Here is a 24937-nt window from a genome sequence, read left to right as displayed (position 1 = left end):
GGATTAACACAGTTTTCCCTTCTTTAGTGTTGTATTACAAAGAAACATGTAAATGGGGGTCAATTAGCATCATTATATTTATAGAGAAGGAGGCAGAAAATCAGGCACTCAAAGATTATTTCTCTGTAAATCTTCAGGCTAGTCATCTCTGTCATCTCAGTCCCAGGGCAACTTCCTGCTCCTCCAGGGTTTCTGACATGCTCAGGATGTGGTTGCAACACTGTGTCTGGCACAGTAATAGACTGCAGAGTCTTCAGAAGTCAGGCTTCTGAGCTCCATGTAGGCTGTGTTGGAGGATGTGTCTGCAGTCAGTGTGGCCTTGCCCTGGAATTTCTGATTGTATTTAGTATTACCATCTCCAGGAAAAATCCTCGCAAACCATTCCAGGCCCTGACCAGGACTCTGCTTCACCCAGTGAATATAGTAATAACTGATATCATCAGAGGCTCTGCAGAACAATTTCACTGAGGTCCCAGGCCTCACAATACAGGCCCAGACTGCTCCAGCTGGGAATGGACACCTGTAGAGAAAAGACAGTTTAGGTGTCATTTTCACCTCAGTCTCTGTTTCCTCTTCACATTTTGAACTGGAATGCCCCTTTACCTGTAGTTAGTGACAGGAGGAAGAGAGTGATCCAGCTCCACTCCATGGTAATGACCTGTGTCCTCAGTGACTGTGGAGAGGACACTGATCATATGTTGTTCTTGGGTGTGGACATGTCTGTATTTACCACCATAGACTCATGTGATTTGTTTATTCATGAACAGTGTACCTCTTTGAAAAAGTCCTAGTACAGCTTTAGAAGAAAGAGGTAGAGGACCTTGGGTCAGGCAGCAGGATGCTAAATCCAGTTCTAATCCTGTCTGAGGAAATAAAACCTATACTATATCCCCAAGCCTTGTGCAGACCTGTGGATGTAACATCGAGTCATAAGTGGCTTTCAAAATCAAACTAACATTATCAGTTTGGGCAAGAGACACATTTAGCTGCTTAGCCTTTCCACAGGCTTTCATGCTGTAATTTTAACTGATTTGATTTTGTGCAGGATTTAGGCTGGTAACAACATTTGTACAAAGAGAACACTTCAACCACTCTAGATAGAATTCCATGACTTTCAACCTCATTCTCTGAACCTTACATTGGTTCTTTTCCATGTTTCATAATGATTCTTGATTGGGGGAAGGAGGAGATTGATACAGAGGATTCACTGTTACTGAGTACTCAGTCCTTCATTCTCAGCACTTTGACCACTCATGAATGTCTGCAATGATCATTACACACTACACACAGATGCTTCCATGATCAATGCTGAAACAAGCACACACACACACACAAACATATATATATATGCAGTTAGTCAACATGACCATCAGCAATACAACTAGGGTCTACTTCACTTGTATTCAGTTGTATCATTCCTATACATGAGTTTTTGAACATTTACCTGGAATGGTGTTTTTCCTGTTGAGCAGTCACTAATCCAATTAGAAAGCAGTTATTCAGCATGTAACAGTAATCATTAATTGGTACTCCTTACCTGGAGGCTGATAGAGTAGACTGCAAGGCCTGGTACTGTGTAAGATTATTGATGTCTTTCTCTCCATGCATGCTTCAAAGCACCTTCCTTGCACTAGAAAACATAACCAGCAACAAGCATTTCCTATTCAGTTCAAGACTGGATTCTCTGTGCCCTGCAACCAAAGTCCATAGATCACCCTTGAAATTCAGATTAAAACAACTCAATGATATATTATTGCCTCAATAAGAGTGACTGTAAGCAGGAAAATTAAAGACCACATGCAGGCATGGATGTGGGGAAAGGCTAATATATAGTCACATGTTGATGTAAGTGTAAACTTGTGCAGTGACTTAGATATCAGGTGGCTGATAGTTAAAACTACCCTGTAACATAAAAGAACATCTGGAGGTATTACCATCCCTGATTTCAATCTGTACTGTAAAGAAAAGTAATAAATATTTCATTGTAATGGCTTAAAAACAGACAAGTTAATCAATGGGATTGAACTAAAGTCCCACACACCTATGGACACTTAATTTTTGAGAAGGAAGAAAAATATACAATGGAAAAAAGAAAGCATCTTCAACAAATGATGGTCTAAATAGTTGTCATCATGTAGTAGAGTGCAAATTGGTCCATACCTATCACCCTGCACAAAACTCAACATAAAACTGGATACGCTGAACCTGATAGATGATAAAGTGGGGAATAGACTTGAACACATTGGCCCAGGAGTAAATTTCCTGAACAAAGCAACAATTACACAGGCAATAAGATCACCAATTAACAATAGCACCTGATGAATCTAAAAATCTTTTGTAAGGCAAAGGAAGCTACCAAAATAACTAAATGCCAGTTTACAGAGTTGTAAAGATCTTTACCAACCCCACATCAAACAGAGGGTTACATTCAAAATATATAAAGAATTCAAGACTAGACATAAAAAACAAATATTTCCAGATTCTGACTATGAAAAACAATGTGGCTATAAACGTAGTTGAGCACATGACCTAAATGCCCCTCGACCAAAGAATAGATAAGGAAAATGTGGCACATTTACACAATGGAGTATTACACAGCAGAATATAATAACGACATCTTGAATTTTGCAGGAAATTGGATTGAGCTAGAAAACATCATTTTGAGTAAGGTAAACCACAACCAGAAAAAAAATTATCACATGTACTCACTCATTAGTAGTTTATAAACATAAAGCAAAGAAAATCAACCCACACATCACAATTCCAAGAGAACCTAAACAACAATGAGGACCCTAAGAGAGACATACATAGACCTAATATACATGGGAAATAGAAAAAGACAAGGTCTGAGTAAGTTGGTCCATAGGGACTTTGGGGAGGGTTGAAAAAGAGGGGAGAGGCAGGGAGGGAAGCAGAGAAAAATGTAGAGCTCAATAAAAATTAATGAAAATAAAAATTCAATATAAAAATGGGGTACATATCTAAACAGAGAATCTTCAACAGAGGAATCTCCGATATTGGGAAGCACTTTAAGAAATTTTCAACATTGTTAGCCATCCTGAACACTGAGGCTGGCACTCAGAAGTCCCCAATACAAAATGATTCTGAGATTCCATCTTATAACCTGTCAGAAGAACTAGCATTAAAATCACAGCAACATATCATACTTAAGAGGATGTAGAGCAAGAGAAAGTGTCTTCTACTGATAATGGGAGTGCAAACTTGTGCAACCACTTTGGAAATCAATATGTCAGTTTTTCAGAAATGGGGAACCTCTACCTCAAGGTCTACCTATACCAACCTTAGGCATATATGCAAAGGACACTCTACACTAACACAGGGACACTTGCTCAACCATGTTCATAGCAGCATTATACATAATAGCCAAAACTGGAAACACAATAGATGGACTCCAAACAAAGAGTGGATAAAGAAATTGTGATACATTTACACAATGGAGGAATACTCAGCCATTAAAAATGACATCATGAAATTTGTGAACAAATGGAAAAAAACTAGAAAAATTCATCCTGAGTGAGGTAACCAAGACCTCGAAAGACAAACATGGTATGTACTCACTTGTAAGTGGATATTATCTGAAAGGGAGAATGATGCTATAATGCAAGGTAATCAAAGTATCAAAAAGGGTTCAAGGGGTAACACATGATTCTCCCTGGGATGGGGAAATAGAATAGACATCATGGTTGGAGGTGAGGCTTAAATGGGGTCAAGTGTAGGGAGGATGGAGAGAGAGTACTGGGAGAGACACCTGGTTTTGGGAGGCATCTCAGGGACAAGATAGACACCTATAGCAATAGAAATTCCCTGGAATCCCTGAAGGTGACCCTAACTGGGAATCCTAACAATAGGAGATACAGAATCTGGACTGACAGTCTTCCATAATCAGGTAAGATTTTCAGTGGAGGGACTGGGACAACCAGCCATCCACAAAAAATCCAGGCTACAAGATGTGCTAAGGTTTAAGTGATACAGAAATGGTTGGAATGATCAAGCAATACCTGGTCCAGCTTGAGATACATGTCATGCAAGGGAGCCCACCCTTGACACTGCTTGTAGGGCCAGAATTCAGAGGGTGAGTAGTCCAGTGATCTAGAATAAAACCACACGTGACTGTGAAAAAGTTAATGAAATGATTACTAACGGTATTCTGATATACTCACGCCTAGCCCTGTTGTCATCAGAGATGCTTCATTAAACAGTTAATGGAAACAAATGAAGAGACTCACAGTCAAACATTAGGGAGACTCGGGGAATCTTGTAGAAGAGGAGGAGGAAGGTAGATAGATTTTAGAGGTTTCATGACCACTAAAAGAAAAGCCAAAGAATCAATGTAAGTTCATAAGGGCTCACAAAGTCTTAACTGAAAAGAAGAGCCTGCATTCTGCTGACCTAGGCGCTCTATATATGTTACAGTTATGTAACTTTGTCTTATTTTAGGATTCTGAAAAATGGGATTGCATCTGTGTCTCACACTTTTATTGGCTTTTGGGACCCTTTTCCTCATATTGATATGCCATGTTTTATTGATATCCATTGGAAACCTGCACTCCACTGAAAAGAGATGGAGAACTGGATGTGTGAACTGGGGAAAATGTAGGTAGGGATTGGAGGGAGAGGAAGGAAAAAATACCAGCAGTTTGGCGGTATGCTGATGCCTATAATGGTTGATAATAGAGAAATACTTGCCCGATTAAGCAGTATAGATTCACAGAGACATCCTGTTCTCATCAGGGAATTCATTCACAAATCCTGGACTCTGAGACTGTGGAGAAATGATAAGAGCATCTTCTACTAAGGCGGACAAATTGAGTATCACAATATGTAGCAGGCTTGTGATTACAGGACAAAATATTTGGTCTGGAGAAGACTATGTGAAATGCTTAAACCCTGAATCAATTTCTCAAAACACATAAATATGGATTGGATTGATGAATCAGTATTGTTAATATCTCAGCAGCAATATTGGTCATGTCCCAGGAGTTAGAAATTTATATAATATGTGATCAATTGGATTTCTGCTCCAAAAAGTTGACCCAATTATGTCAGACACATGTACTGACACTGACAATAGCAGGGGAATATGTGGGCCAACTTTACAAATTTAAAAGTGATTTTTGCATGCATGATAATTAAGAAATTTCTATATGCAATGAGAATTAATTTTAGTCCTATTATTCCTTTCATCAATACTTAATCACAAGTTTTGAGCAAGTCTTTAGGTTACTCTTTCCTGTCTTCTCATCACAAGACAACCTCCAGCTCCTTTAGAGTTTCTGAAAGAGCTCAGCTGAGGATGGGACACTGTGTTTTACACAGTAATAGATGGCAGACTGCTCATATCGGGCTTTTGGGCTCCATGTAGGAATTCTTAGGCATTATGTCTGCATCCAGTGGAGCTCTGTACTCCAAATTCTGTCTATGCTTTATTCTGTTAATGGTTGAGAGTTTCCATCCAATTTTTTCAGCCCATGTCCAGGGTTCTACAATACCTAGTGGGGAAGATATGAGCAAAAATCCTTGCATTACTCCAGGATTCCTCAGTTCAGCCATAGGCAGCTGTGGCTGAATGTGGGAGTAGACAGTTGTGGAAAGGATGACATTGTTACTCCATTTTCTGGCTTCACGCCAAGCCCGGTTTTGGGAACACACTTACACATAGCTGCTAACAACAGGTAGAGGATGATATAAGTGGAGTTTATGCTGAGAACTTATGTGCTCAGGGAGAGTGAACAAGAGAGTATTAAGTTACTGTGGGATAGGTGTATATTGCTATATTTACAAACATAATTTCAGAAATTTACACATGAATGCGGAAGAGTATTCCTTCAATCAAAGCAGGAATCTGTTTGACATATAAAGGTAAAGATTTTCTGAGTTAGTCAGTGGGGTGGTGAGTTCCAAGTCCTAAACCTGTCTGGGGAAATGCATTCCCTGTTTCATTATTGCACCTTTATAGACAAGAGCTCTTCCATCCTACTGAAAACAAAGTCATCACATCCACGTTTGTTAATGTGACCCACATGTCAATGGTTCATGGACCATCTGATCCTCCTCATAGTCAACTATGACAGTGATGTTGTGAAGATGAATTGACCATCCTTCCCCTATCAGACACTAGCATAGAACAATGGAGACCATTCATTAACAGTGGTCAGCATAACTGTGAACACACCTGTGGTAACAGCTCTGTATTCTTGGGCCAATTTTTCCAAGAATGTTTCCCATGATCGTGAGGCCAAAATATTCTTAACTTATAATAATGAGTGCTTCATGGCCTAGTTTCCTATCCAGTGGCAATAAGATTCCAATTTGGCTCATATATTACAATTTGACCTCATATTGATAGTATTCAACAAAGAAGTTCTCAAGTATTGCAGCACAGGGATCTCACATTTCAACTACTCCACAGTCTCTGAATGTAATGATGTTGGCAATGGAATCCACAGAGGAAATCAGTCAGTGCACAGCTTCTTTATCAGCTTCTGCAATCTTTTATTTCTCAGGCATTGGTGGATGGATCTACAGTGCCACCTGCTGGTTTGGAGAAACAGCTAATGCAAGTTTGTACATGAGCTCACACACGGTGCCCTAACTATGACTTTCACATCTGTCTTCGTTGTCCTAAGTTGATGTTGAGTCGATGATTCAAAGATGAATGGTGAGCTGCGCATAGCCATTTTTCACATCTCCATGAAACCCAGTCTTTTCTTTATGTGTTATGGAATCTATCTATAGCAGTCACCACTGATTATGAAGTTGATACACAGCTCAACTGATGGAGTGAGTCTATGAGCACTCCAAAAGACCAAAATCCAAACACAGTATAGAACAAATTGACCATCAGGTATGAAATGGCCTATGAGAGCTGATGCTGTATCAGTATAGGTTCACATTCTGTTAAGACTTGAGACTGTAGGACAGGTTTCTGTGACCAAGTAGGAAGAAAATATGGGACCAAGGAATAATGTCTGATCTCAAAACCTACCTATATTAGCAAGTGTGTAAATTGACTTAATGATTTTTTGGAAAAGTATTTCATTATTACCAACTTATAAGAATTACACTTATGTGGTAGTGCATATACATACATACATATATATATATATATATATATATATATATATATATATATATATATTACATTCTAAGAGACTAGGCTTCTTCTGGACCACAAAGCCACACTTAACTATACACGTGAGGTTGTGAGGTTGTGTAACACTTAAGAGCATGAAAATATTATTGTTTACCCAGACATTACTTATTTACCTCTTACTTGCCAAAATGTATTTCGGTTTATTGCAAGCTCCCATGACAAAGGGCCCACTGTTTAATAATCTAGAGGTATTTTTATCATAAAGCATAATCACAGATTTCAGATTTTTTTCTTCTATTAAAGAACAAACTTGTCAGTGGAGGTGGTCACTGGTGAAGAGATTGTCATGGTATGATATGCACGAGGTCTTGTTCAATCAGGTCATATCATTTACATTTGTAATATGAAAAAAATTGAAAAACTATAGTACTGTGAGGAGGAGACAGAAAATGGACACTCAAATGATTATTTATGAGCAAGTCTCCAATCTAATAGTCTCTGTCATCTCCATTCTTGCTCCTCCTGGGCCTCTGACACACTCAGGATGGAGCTGCAACACTGTGTTTCATATAGTAATAGAGTGCAGAATCTGCTGCTGCTGAGCTCTATGTAGGCTGTACTAAAGGATTTGTATGCTGTCAGTGTGATCTATCCCTGGAACTTCTGTGCATATTTAGATTCATTGTATTCAGGATGAATTCATCTAATCCACCCAAGCCTTGTGCAGTCCTCAGCATCACCCAGGTAATAAAGTAGTCAGTGAAAGTATAGCCAGAAGTATTACAGGATAACTCACTGAGGCCCCAGGTTTTTCCAACTCAGGCCCAGACTGATGCAGCTGGGCCTAGGAGTGGACACCTATGGAGCAAATTCATTTTAGGTGTCACTGTCACTTCAGTCCCTGTTCTTTCTGCAGGTTTGGAACTGGAATGCCCCTTACCTGTAGTTGCTGACATGAGAAAGAAAGTGATCCAGCTCTATCCCATGGTGAGGACCTGTGTGTTCAGTGACTATAGAGAGGACAATAATTATATGTTGGTCTAGGGTGTGGACATCCCTGTATTTACCATAATAGATCCAGGTAATTTGCAAATTCATGAGCAGGGAACGTTTTAGTTAAGGACCTACTCCAGCTGGAGAAGTTGGAGGCAGAGCACACTTGGATCAAGCCACAGGATGCTGAGGTCTGAGTCTTATTCCTATCTGAAGAAATACATCCCATTCACCTTCCCTCAGTTCTATGCAAATGCTTTGGTTGTAACATCAGGGCCTAAGCTAAGAAAAGATTTCTAGCCTTAGGCAGTAGTTCTACTTTGTAACATGTATGTCAGATTGATTCACAGATGGAGGTGGCAATGATGATAGTAGTGACTGGAAATTTCAAAGTCTGGTAAGTTTTGAGAATTCACAAGCTCCTTTCTGATACTTACAATTAATATTGTCATTCCAGAAGATTGCAAACAAAAAAACTTACTACAATTACCTAAAGGGAACTCTTCTCAGAAATATTTATATATTGTTGTTTATTCAGCAATATCTTAAATAACTTACAGAAATAAACTTCATATATTTCATAAGATTATTGCATCAATAGGATATAAATATACATGCAACAGAAGATGATTATTTCATGTGATATAATAAAATACTTATGCCTCCTTTAGGAAAATTGATGTAACTATGGATAACTGTATTGATTAAGATTATCTCTGAAACACCAACATTATAAGAGACTCTAGTTTTTAGAGATTAAACAGGTACACAGAACTATGTATGCAAATGTATATCAAAGTATAAATGAAACTTTGTAGCAGAATATAGCAAAAAACAGAATGTCAAGTGAAGAAGGGTAGAAATTATTGGGGAAATAAGCACAGTATACAATATAAATGTCTAAAAATTCTAAACATATATAAAATTGTTATTTTCATTTTTCAAAACAATTTTACATATTCTCTAAACTTTACATTCATGTATTAAATATATTGTGATCATGCCTATCCCCAAGTATGTTCCTATGACTCCCCTTGGAACCTTCTAATAAGTCTCTCTCGAAATTTCTTGACCTCTTTTATTCATAATAACAGAGTGAGTCCTATCAGTGCTACCTGTAGACAAATAAGTAGTCATTCACTAGTGCATAAGGGAACCATTAAAAACCATCCCAAAAAATTTATTATACTTTCCTCATCAGTCATCAAATGCCAATAAACACAAAGCTTGGTGGTTCCCACAACAGTCCCTCCTTGTTACATTGTAATGTTATTTTAAATATTACTTCACTTTTTAATTCTTCTCTCTTATATTACATCCTGACAACAGTTCTCCCTCATTGTCAGTGAAACACAAGTTATTGATTCACACACCATCTATCTGTATGGCCATCTCCTCATCCTCCAGTGCTGTTGTTATTATTAATTCCAGGAATATATTAAAGAGTACTGATGACAGGAAACATCCCACAACACACCTACAATTATCTTAAACTAATCACTTAGTTCTCCACAGACTTTGACTGATACAAAGGTATCTTGATAGGTATTTTCTAGTATTGTTATAATTTTCTCTGGGTACCCATAGAACCTCATTGTTTCCCAAAGTCCTTTCTTTCAAATGCTATCAAATACCTTCCTGAAGTCAATGGAACAGACATTTAAGTCTTTTCCAAATTCTTCATATTTTTTCTTCCAGGTGCCCCAAAGTGAAGATATGATCAATTTTGCTCTGAATCACCAATAGGCCTCTGTTAGGATTTCCTCTGTTTTGTCCTTGGTCCTTTTCAGCACAATGGAGGAGAAGACCTTACTGAAAGATATTCACTTATTCACATATCTTATTGACGATCATCACTACTTGCTGAAGGTCTAAATGAGATGCAGACCATGATAAATAGAGTGGTGGAAGTAAACAAAAACCTTGGTATGAAAGTAAACATTGAGAACTGAAATAAAATACATGGGAAGGGCACACGAGGATTTTAACATTACAATAAATAATCAGAAACACAAGAAAACAGACAACTTTGTCTATTTGAGAGGAAACCTCAGTTCGAAGGAGGGATGTATTTCATATGTAAAGAGGTGGATAGGGACAATGAGGGCTGCATTCCAGACACTAGAAAATGTTTGGTCGGCAAGTGATATAGCAACAACAACAAAATTACAAATATATGAGACACTTGTCTTGGGCTGCTTTCTTTACAACTCTGAAACTTGAACAATGAAATGCTCCTCAAAACAGAGGCTGAAAGTGTTGGAGATAGCATTTCTCAGAAGGATTCTAGGCATCACACAAAGAGATAGGCTGCACAATGATGACAAAAGAAACATCTCCATCTGCAGAAGGAAATATCTCAGCAATGGGGCTTGAGATATTTTGGCCATGAGATGATAATGACTGATGGCAGATACCCAAAGATAGCACTGCTTAGAGGAGTGCATAGGAAAAAATGAAGAGGGAGGCTCAAAAATGATGTATAGATGCATAAGGAAGAGTGTGGAATCTTAGGTATGACAATTATTATAGATGTTTGTATTCAAACATCTAAAACTGCCCAGGATAGGACCAAATGAAGAACTGGAGTAAATGGGCTGTCCATGCTTGTTTAAACATAAATGATGATGACAGGTCCCCTTCCCCCAGGCTCTTCCCCATACTTCCCCCTCTTTCCCTGTGTAACTTTATTTGCTTTTTCTGAGAAAAGAGCAGGAATTCCAGGGATATTCAACAAACAGGGTACATTAAGCTACAATAAGACCAAGCACATACCATTACATAAAGTCTTGAGGAGACAACTCAGTAGGAAGAAAGGGGTCCTGTAAGTACACAAAAGAGTCAAAATTAATACCTAATTCCAATTAGTAATCCCACAAACACTCCTAGCTACTCAACCATAACACATATACAGAGGACCCAAGTCAGGTTCCTAGAGGAACCTTGAATTTGGGAAGCCTCCATTTGTCCCAATCAGTTGATTAATGGGCCAATATCTCATGGTGTTCATGACTCCACTGGTTTACTGGCAGCAATGATGGGCATAGCAGGAAAGGAGCAGAAAGTGCTAGTGCTTGTCTCAAACTCAGGTAGCTTCATTGAGATTCCAGTTCCTAGAGCTGGAATTTTAATCCCATTTCTGACCTTGGCTAGTAGTTAAAAGGCCTCAGTGATATACTCAAAGGACTCAATATTGGCTTATGTAAGATCCATTCATCAGTTGGTGCTGATCTATATCTAAGGGCTAAAGTAGCTTTTTGCACTCTAAGTTAGCATTTTCAAGAGCCAGAGTTTCAATGAGTACTCATCTGAATTCTAGATATGCTTCCCTTATTTATACAGCTTTAGTTAATCCTTAAAGTTTAACTAAAAGGATCTCTTGAGTCTTGTATAGCTTTAGTATATGATTCAATTATTTTTCCTATTTTTGAGTCTTGTCCCCAGCATTCAAGACTGCTCTATGGCATAGGGTCAAGATACATTTATTGTATATACTTTGCCTATCTGGATCAGAATAAGGTCTTCACTAAGAATCTGATCTAAGAAAGCCTCAAAACCTCTGACTCTATCTTAATGCTAAAGGGGTTTAGCTTCTTATCTCCAAAAACTCTTTCACTAAACCTGTGTACCATGTTCTAGTATATCTGAGACTAGTTGAAGCCATTTTTCTGGAATAACCTTATTTCTTGAAGCCCATATTTTTATCAACTCCCTCACATATGGTGAAATAATGCCATAAGATACTATTGCTTGATTAATATGCTTTAGATCTTTTATATGTACAGGTTCCCATTTACATTCTGTATATTGTTGTGTGGTGTAGGAGGTCCTTCTGTCTGTGTGTTGCTTTCATTGATTAATAAAGAAACTGTTTTGGGCCTATAGTAGAGCTGTAGGGAAACAGTTAGGCTGAGAAAACTAAATGGAATGTTGGGCAGAAGAAGGCTGAATCAGAGAGAGATGCAATGGATATGCTGCCAGAGTAAGACATGCCAAAACTTTGCTGGTAAGCCATGATCTCTTGGTCATATACAGATTAATAGAAATAGGTTAAATTAAAATGTAAGATTTATCCATTAAGAAGCTAGAGCTAATGGGCCAAGCAGTGTTTTAATTAATACAGTTTCTGTGTGATTATTTGCTTCCTGGGACATACAGTCAGTGTGAACACTGACTATGGAACATTTGAATATCATTTGTGGGTCCAGGTGTTTGTGTGCCCACTCTGGTTCAGGAGAAAAGTAGCTGAGACCATGAGCATGGCTCAGTACTCCCTGCCTGGGCAGGTGACTGGATCAGGTCTACTAGGCTTCCATAGGCAGGAGACCATGGCAGATTTCTACTACCATACACAGAGATATTTCCAGGCTGCACAGTGCTCTGCATGGCAGATTTGGCTATATTACTCAGATAAAAAGTGTTTATGTGCTACATACTCATTCTCAGAGTTAAAGTGCTGAGTACGGCTCTTACCAGACCTGGTAGTAATCTTATATCCACTATTTTGAAGAACAGAAGAGAGGTGGAGCCAGCAACCTGGGCCACTGTGAACAAGTTGCTTACCATTTTAAAAGCTCTTCAAGCTAGAAACAATTGCAGATAATGCAATAAGAACAGATTCAGACATAAAACTACTCTAAACGGATCACAAAGTTGAATAAATGTACATAGGCTTGGGAAAGAGAAAAAAACAGAGCGTAGAGAGTTGGAAAAGGAGTAAATCATTAAAAAGCCTTTAAAGAGATAAAATACAGACAGCCATAGATTAAAAGGAATAAACAAAGAATAAGCCATGTAAAGTTGGAAAATTCACAGAGAGTCTGGATTATGTATATTAATGTGTTTTCATTGAATTTCTTGACTGTGAAGGTGCTAAATATAGAGAGATATTCTTTTATATGGGCTGCTAAGCTAAACCAACATATATGTTCTCAAGGTATCATGACTTCCAAATTTGTGTCTAAGAATATGTTGTTATGTTGTTCTTAAGATGAGAACCTGTGGATTACTTCCAGGCAAATATGGTTTGATAGAACAAGATCCCCTGAAAGATCACCATGAACACCCTCAAAAATTACTTCACCAAACTGGTGACTTATATGAACCTATCACACAGGATATACCATAAAAGACCTGATTAACAGCACCCCCAAATAACAGGAATCAGAATGGACAGAACTATGCCCATATTCCCAAATATAATCTATAAATATTTGTTTACATTTAAAGGGGGTTATGCTATAGAGATTTGCATTGGTATGAGTCTTGATTTATTGATACAAATGTGATGTAATTTTTCTTATACTGTATATGGATATTTTTGCCCTTGATTAAGGTATTGTGTTTGTGTAGTTCATTTAAATAGATAATGTATAATTAAGAAATATGGGTTAGCAGATAGTCATCTATAATAGTCAAGATTGTAGTCATGTTCATTAGGTTTTCTTGATATGTAGAGATATATTTCAGTTAGATAGGTATTCTTCAAATCTTTCAGAGACCTTCAGAATATGGCATTTAAATGTTTTAAATATTTAAGACTTTTCATGACAATGAGACATATCTGTTCCTGGCAGCAACAGCTACTTCAAAAGAAATATGGGCATCAAAGAGGCTACTTATGGAATTGGTTAGCCATTTTGGCAAGAAACTGTTCTTTCCTCGACTGCTTCATGGTATGCTATAAAAATTGGACATGCAAGATCCACAGAGAAATGATTGCTGAACTTGCTTAAAGGTGAGACAGTCTTTCAGAATTCCTGCCTCATGGAAGTGTCTATGAGACATTCTGAAGGATACAGAAGAAAATAACTGGAAAAGTGTCAATAAAGAAGGAACTGTCTTTGAAATTTCCTACTTCATGGAAAAGTTTGTTAAATACTATAGGCTTGTAGACTGAATATGGATCATACAGAAGAACTTTGGGTAACTCTCTAAGCAGTGAGATGTTTCTGTCAATACAAGAGTTTTGGAAGTTGCTTACAATGCACTTTCTGTTTACTTAGGTAATATTATATCCTCTGGGGTCTTTGATGGAGTTGAAAAGTAGATAGCTAGAAATATAGAATTATAGTTTTCCTTAGTAATGATAAAAGATAGAGTAGATATAAATATTGTAACTGTAAGTCTTGTTTGATACATGTTTTGTTATTTGTAATTTTACTATGATAAAGTTAAAGTCTTCCTTTTTGTTTAAACAGAAGAGGGGAAATGGAGTAGGAGGTTCTTCTGTCTATGTGCGGCTTTCATTGATTAATTAATAAACTGCTTTGGACCTATAGCCGAGCTGTAGGGGAACAGAGATAGGCTGGTGAAACTAAACAGAATGATGAGAGGAAGAAGGCTGAGTCAGAGAGAGACACCATGGATATGCCACCAGAATAAGACATGCTGAAATTTGCTGGTAGGCCACGACCTCGTGGTAATATACAGATTAATAGAAATGGGTTAAATTAAGATGTAGGAGTTAGCTAATAAGAAACTAGAGCAAATGGGCCAATCAGTGTTTTAATTAATACAGTATCTGTGTGACTATTGCAAACAATATTGGGCATTGTCTCATGTACTATAAGTGCAAAAGACAAACATGTACTGCCCTCTGTTTTCTGGATTTGGTTTCAGTTCTCAGTGCATGCAGAGGACTATGGATCACTACCCTTACTCTGAGTTTACCCCCAAAGAAGTAAACCTTTGTTATTCTCCATTCGAATCTATAGTGGAACTCGTTGATACTACTACAAGTGTATATCCTTTTGGGTGTATTTGGTGACTTTTAAGAGGTAGTAACAACATAAATAACTTTCCAAAAATCTTGATCTCTTTTGCTTCATTAACACAGTATCCAATCAGTGTTACATGCACATATACAAGTATAGCTATTCACTAGTGCATACAGAATCTATACAAATCTCACAAAGAAAAGGGATAATAATATCCTCATTAATCATGTAAAGCAATGAGACTCTTAGCTTTGTATGGGTTCTCATGAGACCTTTTCCATGATGTTATAATAATATAAATATTGTTGTACTTTATTTAATGGTGAGAGCAATGCACACATGCACCAAGGGAGATGCATCAACCTCTGAGGACAATTAAAGAAATAAAATTTTCATATTCTACCATGTGGCTGCAAGCAATCAAAATTATATTGCCAAGACTTTCAGTAGATACCAACACCTGTTCAGCTAGTTCACAGGCTCTCAGTTAGTTTTTGTGCTTGGTTGGATTTGTTTGATCTTGCGCTGGAAACTATAGTGGCTATTTGCTCATGTATTCTATGGTCAAGTAGTAACAATAGCATTCCATGGTTTTCTGTCCTATATTCTAGATTGTACATTCTTTCTAATACCTGGAAATATCTCTCTGTATGGCGGCAGAAATCTGCCATGCTCTCCCACCTGCCTAAGTCTGATCCCTCCCACAGTCTGCCCAGGCAGGGAGCGCTGAGCCATTAGCATGGTCTCAGAGCACCTTCTCTCTAATCCCAAGTGGAAACATAAACATCCAATCCTAGTCCCATAAAAGCCATTGAAATGCTTTAAAGCCAAAGTTTGCACTGGCGGCACAACCCAGTAAGCTGCATTTTAAAATGACACAGCTTTTTTTCTGCCGCTATTGCTGAAACAGGAAATCTCTCTATGGCATGTCCTAGCAAACAGAAAAAAGCTGTTTAAAAAAGTGTTAAACTCTCTCTCCCTTTTGTTAAAAGTTATCTCAGGTTTTTAAGTGGATTTGGCCAACCACATTGGGAGCCAATTGTAGATAGAGCTGCGGGCGGCTTTCCGCCGCCTGGCTCCAGGCCACCGGCTAGCTTTACACCCGAAATAATCACAGAAACTGTATTCTTTTAAACACTGCCAGGCCAATTAGTTTCAGCCTCTTACTAGCTAATTCTCACATCTTGCTTTAACCCATTTTTAGTAATCTGTGTAGCACCACAAAGTGGTGGTGGCTTACCAGGAAAGATCTTAACCTGCTTCCATTTCAGAGTAGAAGAGCTATGACATCTTCCTCACTGCCTTCTTCCTCCCCGAAATTCTGTTCTGTCTACTCCACCCATGTTCTGACCTATGAGGCCAAGCAGTTTCTTTATTAATTAACCAATGAAACAACAGATAAATAGAAGACTAACCTACATCAGAAAGAATATGATATTATATAACTACTAGGTACTTGGATACATATAAGCTGAAGGCTGATATTGCAGACCATGAGGTCTGCTACAGTGTAAGATTTCTGATGTCTTTTTTCTACCCTCAGGTTCCATAGCATGTAAAATAGAAGATGTCATTGTTATTTACCACTGAGTAGTGTGTAAATGTGTCACGTTTCCTTTATCCAGTCTTTGATTGAGGGGTATCTAGGTTGTTTCCAGTTTCTGGCTGTTAAAAGATAATGCAGTATGAACATAACTGAAACATTTCTTAAATATAACCCCAAAAGAACAGACACTGATAGCAACAATAAATAAATGGGACCTCTTGAAACTGAGAAGTTTCTGTAAAGCAAAGGACATGGTCAATAAAACAAAAAGGCAGCCTAATGAATGGAAAAAAGTGTCTTCATCAACCCAACATCAGACAAAGGACTGAATTCCATAATATATAAAGAACTCAAGAATTTAGACATTAAAATTCTAAATAATCCATTTAAAATGGGGTACTGAACTAAACAAAAAATTTTCTACAGAAGATTCTCAAATGGCCAAAAGATACTTAAGGAAATGGTCAACATCTTTAGCTGTCAGGGAAATGCAAATCAAAACAATTCTGAGATGGTAATCTTACACTTCTTAGAATGGCTAAGATCAAAAATGCCAATGATAGCTTATGCTGAAGAGGATTGGAATAAAGAAAACACTCATCCATTGCTGGTGGGAATGCAAACTTGAACAACTGCTTTGCAAATCAGTGTTGCAGTCTCTCAGAAAATTTATCTATTTTTTTAAATCTCAGAATGATTATAAGCAAGAAAACAAGGTATAGCAAATGCAGGCATGAACTGGAGAAAGATTGTTTACAGGTTGATGTAAGAATAAATTAGTGTAGTTACTTGGAAAGTCAGTTTGTAGATTTTCACAAAAATTAATCAATAAAATTATGATGTGTCCCAACCAAATCCCTCCAAGCATGTGTTCAATGACTCTATATCTTATTAAAGAGTCAGTTCTGTGTCCATGTTTATTGGTGTTCTATTCACAGGGGCTGGAAGATGGAACAAACCTATAATTTCCAAATATATATAATGAAAATGTTGGTTGTATAAACATTGGAATAATAAACAATAGTTAAATATAAATTAAAAATTAAAAAAAATCCATAGATAAGTGGATGGAACTGGAAAACTCTGCTGAGTGAGGTCACCCTGATCCAAAAAGACAAATGCTACATGTTCTCACTTATATATTATGCAAGATATGAATATTATGCTTGTGTTTAATTTACATAAACCAAGAGACTAAAAATTGGCCATTGGGTTATGAGTAATTAAGAAAATAAAATGTAGATAAAATTAAAGGAGATCAGGAGGAAATCACAAGAGACAGAATTTTATACATAAAGTTCTTGCAAAATGGAGTTGTTATGTGTTGGTGTAAGAGAAACACAATTTGTGTTCTATAAAAATAATATTAAAATGAGGATCCTGAAACATATCCAAACATATGCACGTGGCATGACATAGCAAAGCAAGAACATGAAAGTAAAGGAAAGTGGACTATGGAATAAGAAAAATGTAAATTATGTTTTTTTCATAACAAAATGCCAGAAAATACTGAAGATTTCCTAGGTGCCTAGTTTTATACCTGAGATTTTCTATGTGTTGTGGGAAGGAATTTGTGTTCATATTTTGGTGGGGTTTATCGATTTGCTGATACAGCATTGTTATCAAAAATAACATTTTTAAGAAAATTGTACAAAAACTTGTGAGATGTAGATAAACTTGTCATTTCATTATTAGCATTGTTACTGTGGTTTTCTGATCATGTTCTATGGATATAAGAGATATATGCTTCCTGAAATATGAGTTAGACAGCTCACGAATGAGATTTTAGACCATGAAGTCGGATTCTATGTAAAATCATTGATGTCTTTTCTCTTCCTTTAGGGCATCATGGCACCTTCCTGCACTAGGAAAATTGACCACCAGGTAGAATATCTTGTTCAGGTCAAGATTGGTTTCTAATTAACTAATGAGTACTTGAACTCACATACCTGCATGGGTGAACTATTCTGATCCCACAAGATATGAGCTATTAATTGAACACCTCTGTATTAGGCATAGACAGCTCTCTATAATTTAATGATCATGGGTATTGCCAATTTTCTTATTTGCCTACAGTAGCTCAATAGACAATATATCTGAGAAAGAATTGAAAGTGTAAATAAAACTTAAGAGCAAGAAGTAGTGTATAACTTTAAGGAAAGAATGTGTTCTATATCCTAGAGGAATGGTGCACATATGAAGTCACAGAGATTGCAAAGCATGCTGAGTCTGCACAGAGTATATCCTAATGGGGTCCCAATGTTCACAGAAGAACATGGACACAGGCATTCATCATCTATAGTTGATACTTCCTTGCAATGGAAATGTTTATTTTCTCTATTGGAATATTATTGAGTGTATTAACTTCACTCAGGACTGGACACAATTCCAGCAGTAGATAGCTAACATAGAATGAATGCAATATTTTATAGATATTTTCTCTTGTTTCACACTGTGAATTATATCTTCAGTCTTACTCATCTTTTACCTATATAACATAGATTCATAGTTGAGTGTTGTTATGAGTCATATGTATATAAGTTCCTGTTTTTATTTCTTATATTTTATTAATGCTTTTTATTCTAATTTTTCTATTGTCTGTTTGCTTTCCATAGAGAGATGAGGGTGTGAAATTGGAGAGGGATTTAGTAATCAGAATATATTGTACATTTTTTTTTCAAAAAAATGCAAAAAGTAAATAAAACCAAATAAAATTTAAAAAACATAGAGAAAACTGTGAGGAGTTTGACAAGGAATCTTTACTATGTTTGAGCATGGAAACATATTTCAATCACAGCTGTATACCTGTAATGTGGTTTATAATAAAATAAGCAAAACACTGTTTCATTTTCTTAGATATATATGCTGGACTATTGTTTGTCTTTATTTGTGCAAGGATGCCTATGATGGCCATAACTTCTAATAAATGTGTGATTACTAAATCAACCTTTTCTGAGCTTAAGGCAGTTGCCCATTGAAAACCTGAATACGTGACTATGGTATGTTGTACATATATTAACTTAACAAATTCCATAAAGTGGAACACATCCATTCAATTGAGAACCCTTAGAGTTACTCCCTGAAGGCAATTGTGTTTGATTATAGGAAGAGCAAGTAGGACACCTCTCTATAATATCCTTAGCTTGTTGCCATGTAATTGAAAGCTATTTCTTTAATCCTTTGCTATTGACGTGATGTTTTTTATGAAATTCAGAGGCCTGAAACACACTTCCAATCAATTATTGATCAATATCTGCATTATCTTGTGGTAGAGGACCTGGCAGACCCATTTGAGATCTGATGTGTGTTATGTATATAGGACAAAGCCTATTTCTGATTATGGCTTGCACCTGGATGAACAATGAAGTCAATTCTGTATCATCTGGTATAAATACTGCAGTTTTAACATGTAACACAAATCTTTCTGCATATTGTGGGTCAGTGACTATATTGAGAGGTTCTTTCAAATCCTTTAGTACCATAAATATAGCATATAATTCTGCCTTCTGGACAGAATTATAAAGCCTTTGTTCCACCTTACTTAGTTCTTATGATTTGTAATCTGCCTTGCCTGTTTTATTTGCATCAGTGTAAAATGTATGGGCTCCAGTTATTGGTGCATAATGTAAAATTTTGGGAAGAATCCAAAAAATTCTGTTTATATGTTAAATGTAACACTTTTGGGATAATTGCTTTTAATTTCTCACAAAAAAATTAGCACAAGCCCTTTGCTAGGGTTCATTATCTTCACATATCCTTTTTATTTCATTAGCAGTAAAAGGCATTCTAATCTCTGCTGGTTCTATACCTGCTAATTGACAAAATCTCAATTTACCTTTTATGATCAATTCAGAGACTTTTTCCACATAAGTTTTTAACTTTCTACTTGGTTTATGTGTTAAAAAATCAATTCTAACATAATATCATCCCTCTGCATTAAAATTCCTGTATGAGAAATTCTGGAATGGAATATGACTAGAACACAATTAAGATTTGGATTCACCATATCCTCATGTGCCTCCTGTAATTTCTATTCAACAATCACCAATTCCTTTTCTGTTTCAGCTGTTAATTCTCTGGGACTCTTCACGTCTTTATCACCATCTAAGGTTTTGTTTAAATGAATTAAAAGATCAGGTGTTATCCCAACAGCTGATCATAGACTAGAAATGTCTCCCCATAATGTTTGAAAGTCATTAAGCATCCATAACCAGTCTCTCCTAATGTGTGCCTTTTGTGTTCTAACTTTTGTAAGCCTATTCTCTAAATTAGGTAATTAACAGAATCTCCTCTTTGAATCTTTTCAGGAGAAATTTGTAATCCTCATTTAGGCAATATTTTCTTTACTTCTTCAAACATCCTTTCTAAAGTATCTGTATTTGAATTATATAACAAATTATCATTCATATAATGGTAGATTATAGACCTAGGAAATTGCTTATGTATTGTTTCCAGTGGCTGGCTGGCAAATTATTGGCACAGGGTGGAGCTATTGAGCATTCCTTGTAGGAAAATGGTCCATTGATGTCTTCTAGTAGACTGAGAATTATTATAAGTAGACACTGTGAAGGCAGAATTCTCTTTATTCTTTTCCTGTAAAGGTATAAAAGAAACAATCCTTTAAATCAATAACTATAAAAAGCCATCCCTTTGGTAACAGAGAAGGCAGAGAAATTCAAGATTGTAGAGGGCCCATAGGTCGAATCACCTTGTTGATAGCCCTTAGATCTGTCACCATTCTTCATTTTACCGATTTCTTTTAAACAACAATACAGGAGATTTCTAAGTGCTGGTAGATTCTTCTATATGTCAAGCATCTAGTTGCTTTTGTACCAACTGTTCTAAAGCCTACAACTTTTCCTCAGTTAGAGGCCACTGCTTAACAATTGGTTCCTCAGTTAACCATTTTAAATGTAGGACTGTTGGTACCTCCGAAGGTTTATCAATTCCTTTGTAATCTTGTACAGCCTGAATGGCTGGTGTCCATCATCTGTAATATATTCTAATATTATTGTCAAAAACATAAGTTTGGGGGGCTGCAGAAATGCTAATTTGGGTATTCCATTGCTGCAATAGGTCACGACCCCACAAATTTATTGCAATATTGGTTCTATACGGCCTTAGTTTTCCTATTTGCCTTTCTTGCCCTATATAGTCAACCCATCTGGTACTTTGAGATTGGGTTCTAATTCCCAGGAACTGAACATCTACCTCTTAAAGAGACCAATTTGGATGCCAAGATTCTGGAGTAATGATACTTACATGCATGCCTGTGTTTAATAAACCTCCAATAAAAAGGCCTTTTATACAAACTTTTAGCTTTGGTCTTTGATCACTTATAGAAGTCTGGCAAAATATACATTTCCTCCATCCTACTCGTGTTTGTTACTCATTTTCCACATTTAATACATCATTTAGACCAGTATTGCTTTTTAGAGCAGGCATTGGATTTTTTAATTTTCTAGGCAAGACATATTCTCCACAGTAACTGGGAATAACTGGGCCACATATGTCATGGGGGCCTGTGAGAGGACCCCATGGCATTTCCCAATGGTATTGGGTTATCTTGTCAATCTGCCATTGACCTACATTCATTGGTCCAATGTCAACCTTTGCCACACCACCTACATATACCTGGAGACTGAGCCACCCTATTTCTGCCATTCCCAGAAGAGGCATTATTCCTAGGAATCCATTGTCTATAATCTCTTTTCAGATGTCCCATTCTATCACAATTAAAACATCTGGTATTCTGATGTCTTCTCTTACCGTTGGAAATTGCTTCTACTACCTACAATTCAGTACCACAGTCAAATGTCTCAATATTCATTTATGCAAGACCCATTCATCCGTGGGTGCTGATCTGATCTTTAAATGCCCAAGGGTCTGTTTGTACTCAATGTTGGAATTATCATAAGCCAAATATTTAATTACTATACAACTTGTTTCTTGGTCAGTTACCCCTATTTGTACAGCCCTAGTTAGTCTTTGCAAAAAGTCACTAATAAGGTTTTCTCTGACCCTGTTTAACCATGAGATATGATTCAACTCTTTTTCTTGGATCCTGAATCCTGTCGCAAGCCTTTAAAGCTGCTGTGGTACAGAGGGACAATGTGTGGTCATCATAAAGAAATTGATCCTGAGGATCAGAGTAAAGTCCTTCACCATTTGATCTAGGGAAATATCAGGTCCTTTTGCTTTTCCTTGTTGCTCAAAAATTTTTTGGCATCTCTTTTAAACAGCACTTCTATAGCAATTGTGTTCCACTTTCTAGGACTGCTGAGATTAACTGAACCCAATCTTGAGGTGTGGCTTTGCTAATGAAAGCTGAAGTTTTGGCCATTTCTCTAACAAAAGATGAGTGTAGTCCATAAGCTACAATTGCTTGTTTAATTTCATTTGGATCACCTGTATGTATGGGCTCCCATGTATATATATTCCTTGACAACTTTAGAGTACTTGGGGCCAGATACTTTTTCTGATGTTATTACTGGAAAGGCAGGCATAACTCTGGGGAAGCTATTGGATATATATGGATGTGGTAAAATTTTGCAATTTTTACCTTCTTTTCTTGTTCATAAAATTCAATCATTCCCTCAGTCTTTACAAATCTGTTTACCATTGCCTTTTGTGATGTCTGGATTTCCTTTCCAGTGTTCTGCTCTAATGCCCTCATTGAGGATTCCAAGGTAGAAAGCCACACACTACTGTGAGAGTCAAATGTATATAAATATTCTTAAAAGTGTCCCCATAAAGAAAGGAAGAAAGAGAGAGAGAGAAAGAGGGAGGGAAGGAAGGAAGAACAAGAAAGAAGGAAGGAAATAAGGAAGGAAAGAAAGAAGGAAGGAAGAAGGGAGAAAAAGAAAGAGAAGGGAAGGAAAGAAGGAATGAAGGAAGAATATAATATTAATGTTCAAGAAAAAAATGTCAATGTTATTTTTGTAAAAAGACCAGTCCTTGGATTTCAGGCCATGGAAATTAAGACTTATGTTGAAAAAAGGAAGGTAAAAAGATATAAGCTGTTGCTAAACTAAACATGGCGCTCAAAATATTTTTATTCAAGTGATTTTGGGGGGGGAACTTATTAAGCAAAATTTGCTTACAGAAGTAGAGACAGATCTCCCTGACAATGTTTCTAAAGAAATTTCTTCTCTTAAGAGGTATGTAATTGTTAAGTCCCCTGTTCCTGAAAAAAACCCTTTACTAAATCACGGAGATTTAATTGTTTTGTTAAACAATGATTTGTAAACATCTGTTGACACTTCTAAGGAGCTTTTGCATCCTCATGATGCCTCTGGTTTAGAGAAAAAACCTGCAAAATATCATAATTAATATTGGCCTCCACATTATAATATATCATCTATTCTTCTTATAAAATAAGGGAGAGTCTTAAACAGTGTTTTTCAGGACCCTGAGGCATGTCTGTCACTGCACATGGAGTAGTTATTTGGAGATCCTCTTTTAAGATACTTTCCTGTTAAATTCTAAAATGTGATTCTTGAAGCCTTATCTTAATCCCAACACTTGGGATAATTCTACTTACTCATTTCTTTTTTCTCTTCATAGGTAAGTAACACTATGGAGTTCCCTTTTTTGTTTATTTCTTCTAGACAAATCACACTGGTATGTCAGAAAGCTTCCTTTACCTCTTCCTCACTCCCATCACATGGAGAGGGAAGTCTCTCCTCTGTAAATTGGGATATTTCTAACTGACAACTCTTTCACTCTGTTTGGAGACTACTGGATTTAAACTTTTGTTACCAAGAAAATTACCTTCTCTGCCTCTTCATAATTACACTCAGATCCCTACTTTAACTTCCTTGACTCCCTAAAAGCTCTCTAAATCTAACAGGGATTAAACACAAAGTTGTAAGTTTACAAAAACAACTTGTATTATGAACTGTTAAGAATAAATTTACTTAAATTTGAGCTATTGAAGATAATTAGGAGGAAAGGAGATTAAGTATGTTACATAATATAAACAATTCCTTTCTTAGTCCCTATACATTAAAAAAGTTTAAGTTTCCCATTACAGACAAAACTGTGCCATGCCTCTTGCTTGTTGCCAAGCCTCTGTTCAAATGATGTACACTTTTGGGTCTCTATTATTTTAATTGATACATGGACCATTAAGCTTATGTTTCAAAATAAAATTTATTGAATGAATGTAACCTAAAAAGCAACTTCCAGAGACTTCAGCTGCCTTCTCAGGTTTTTTTCCTAAGCAAAAATTAAGCCACTGACCTCTCTCCAAACAGGTTCAAAATAACTGTTTATTATTCCCTTTTTAAAGGAAATCAACATACAGTGAATACTTCATTAACCAACTACCCATGTCCCCTGACATAGTTGGATAAAAAAGGTATAAAATTTAAATTTAAGCTATAAGGATGAAAATAATATAAGAAATAAAAATATATTTTAATATATATGAGCACAATTTTATATAAGGTCTGAGAACCTAAAAGCTTTAGTTATTATATGTAGGCCAAGGGAAATAAATTATATAAGGTATATGGGTCTAATTTTGGTCTAAAGTTATGACAACATATATGAAGGTCAAAA

The 24937-nt window shown here is 36.6% G+C and overlaps 1 pseudogene; it reads right to left on the bottom strand.

Moving 5' to 3' along the window:
* Positions 1-201: 201 nt before the first annotated feature.
* On the bottom strand, positions 202-649 carry LOC130882736 (Ig heavy chain V region VH558 A1/A4-like; annotated as a pseudogene).
* Between the last annotated feature and the right edge of the window lie 24288 nt (positions 650-24937).

This window comes from Chionomys nivalis, chromosome 10 (genome assembly GCF_950005125.1).
Source record: "Chionomys nivalis chromosome 10, mChiNiv1.1, whole genome shotgun sequence".
Lineage (NCBI taxonomy): Eukaryota > Metazoa > Chordata > Mammalia > Rodentia > Cricetidae > Chionomys > Chionomys nivalis.
Note: the sequence above shows the minus strand (reverse complement) of the source record. Positions and strands in the feature narration are given on the sequence as shown.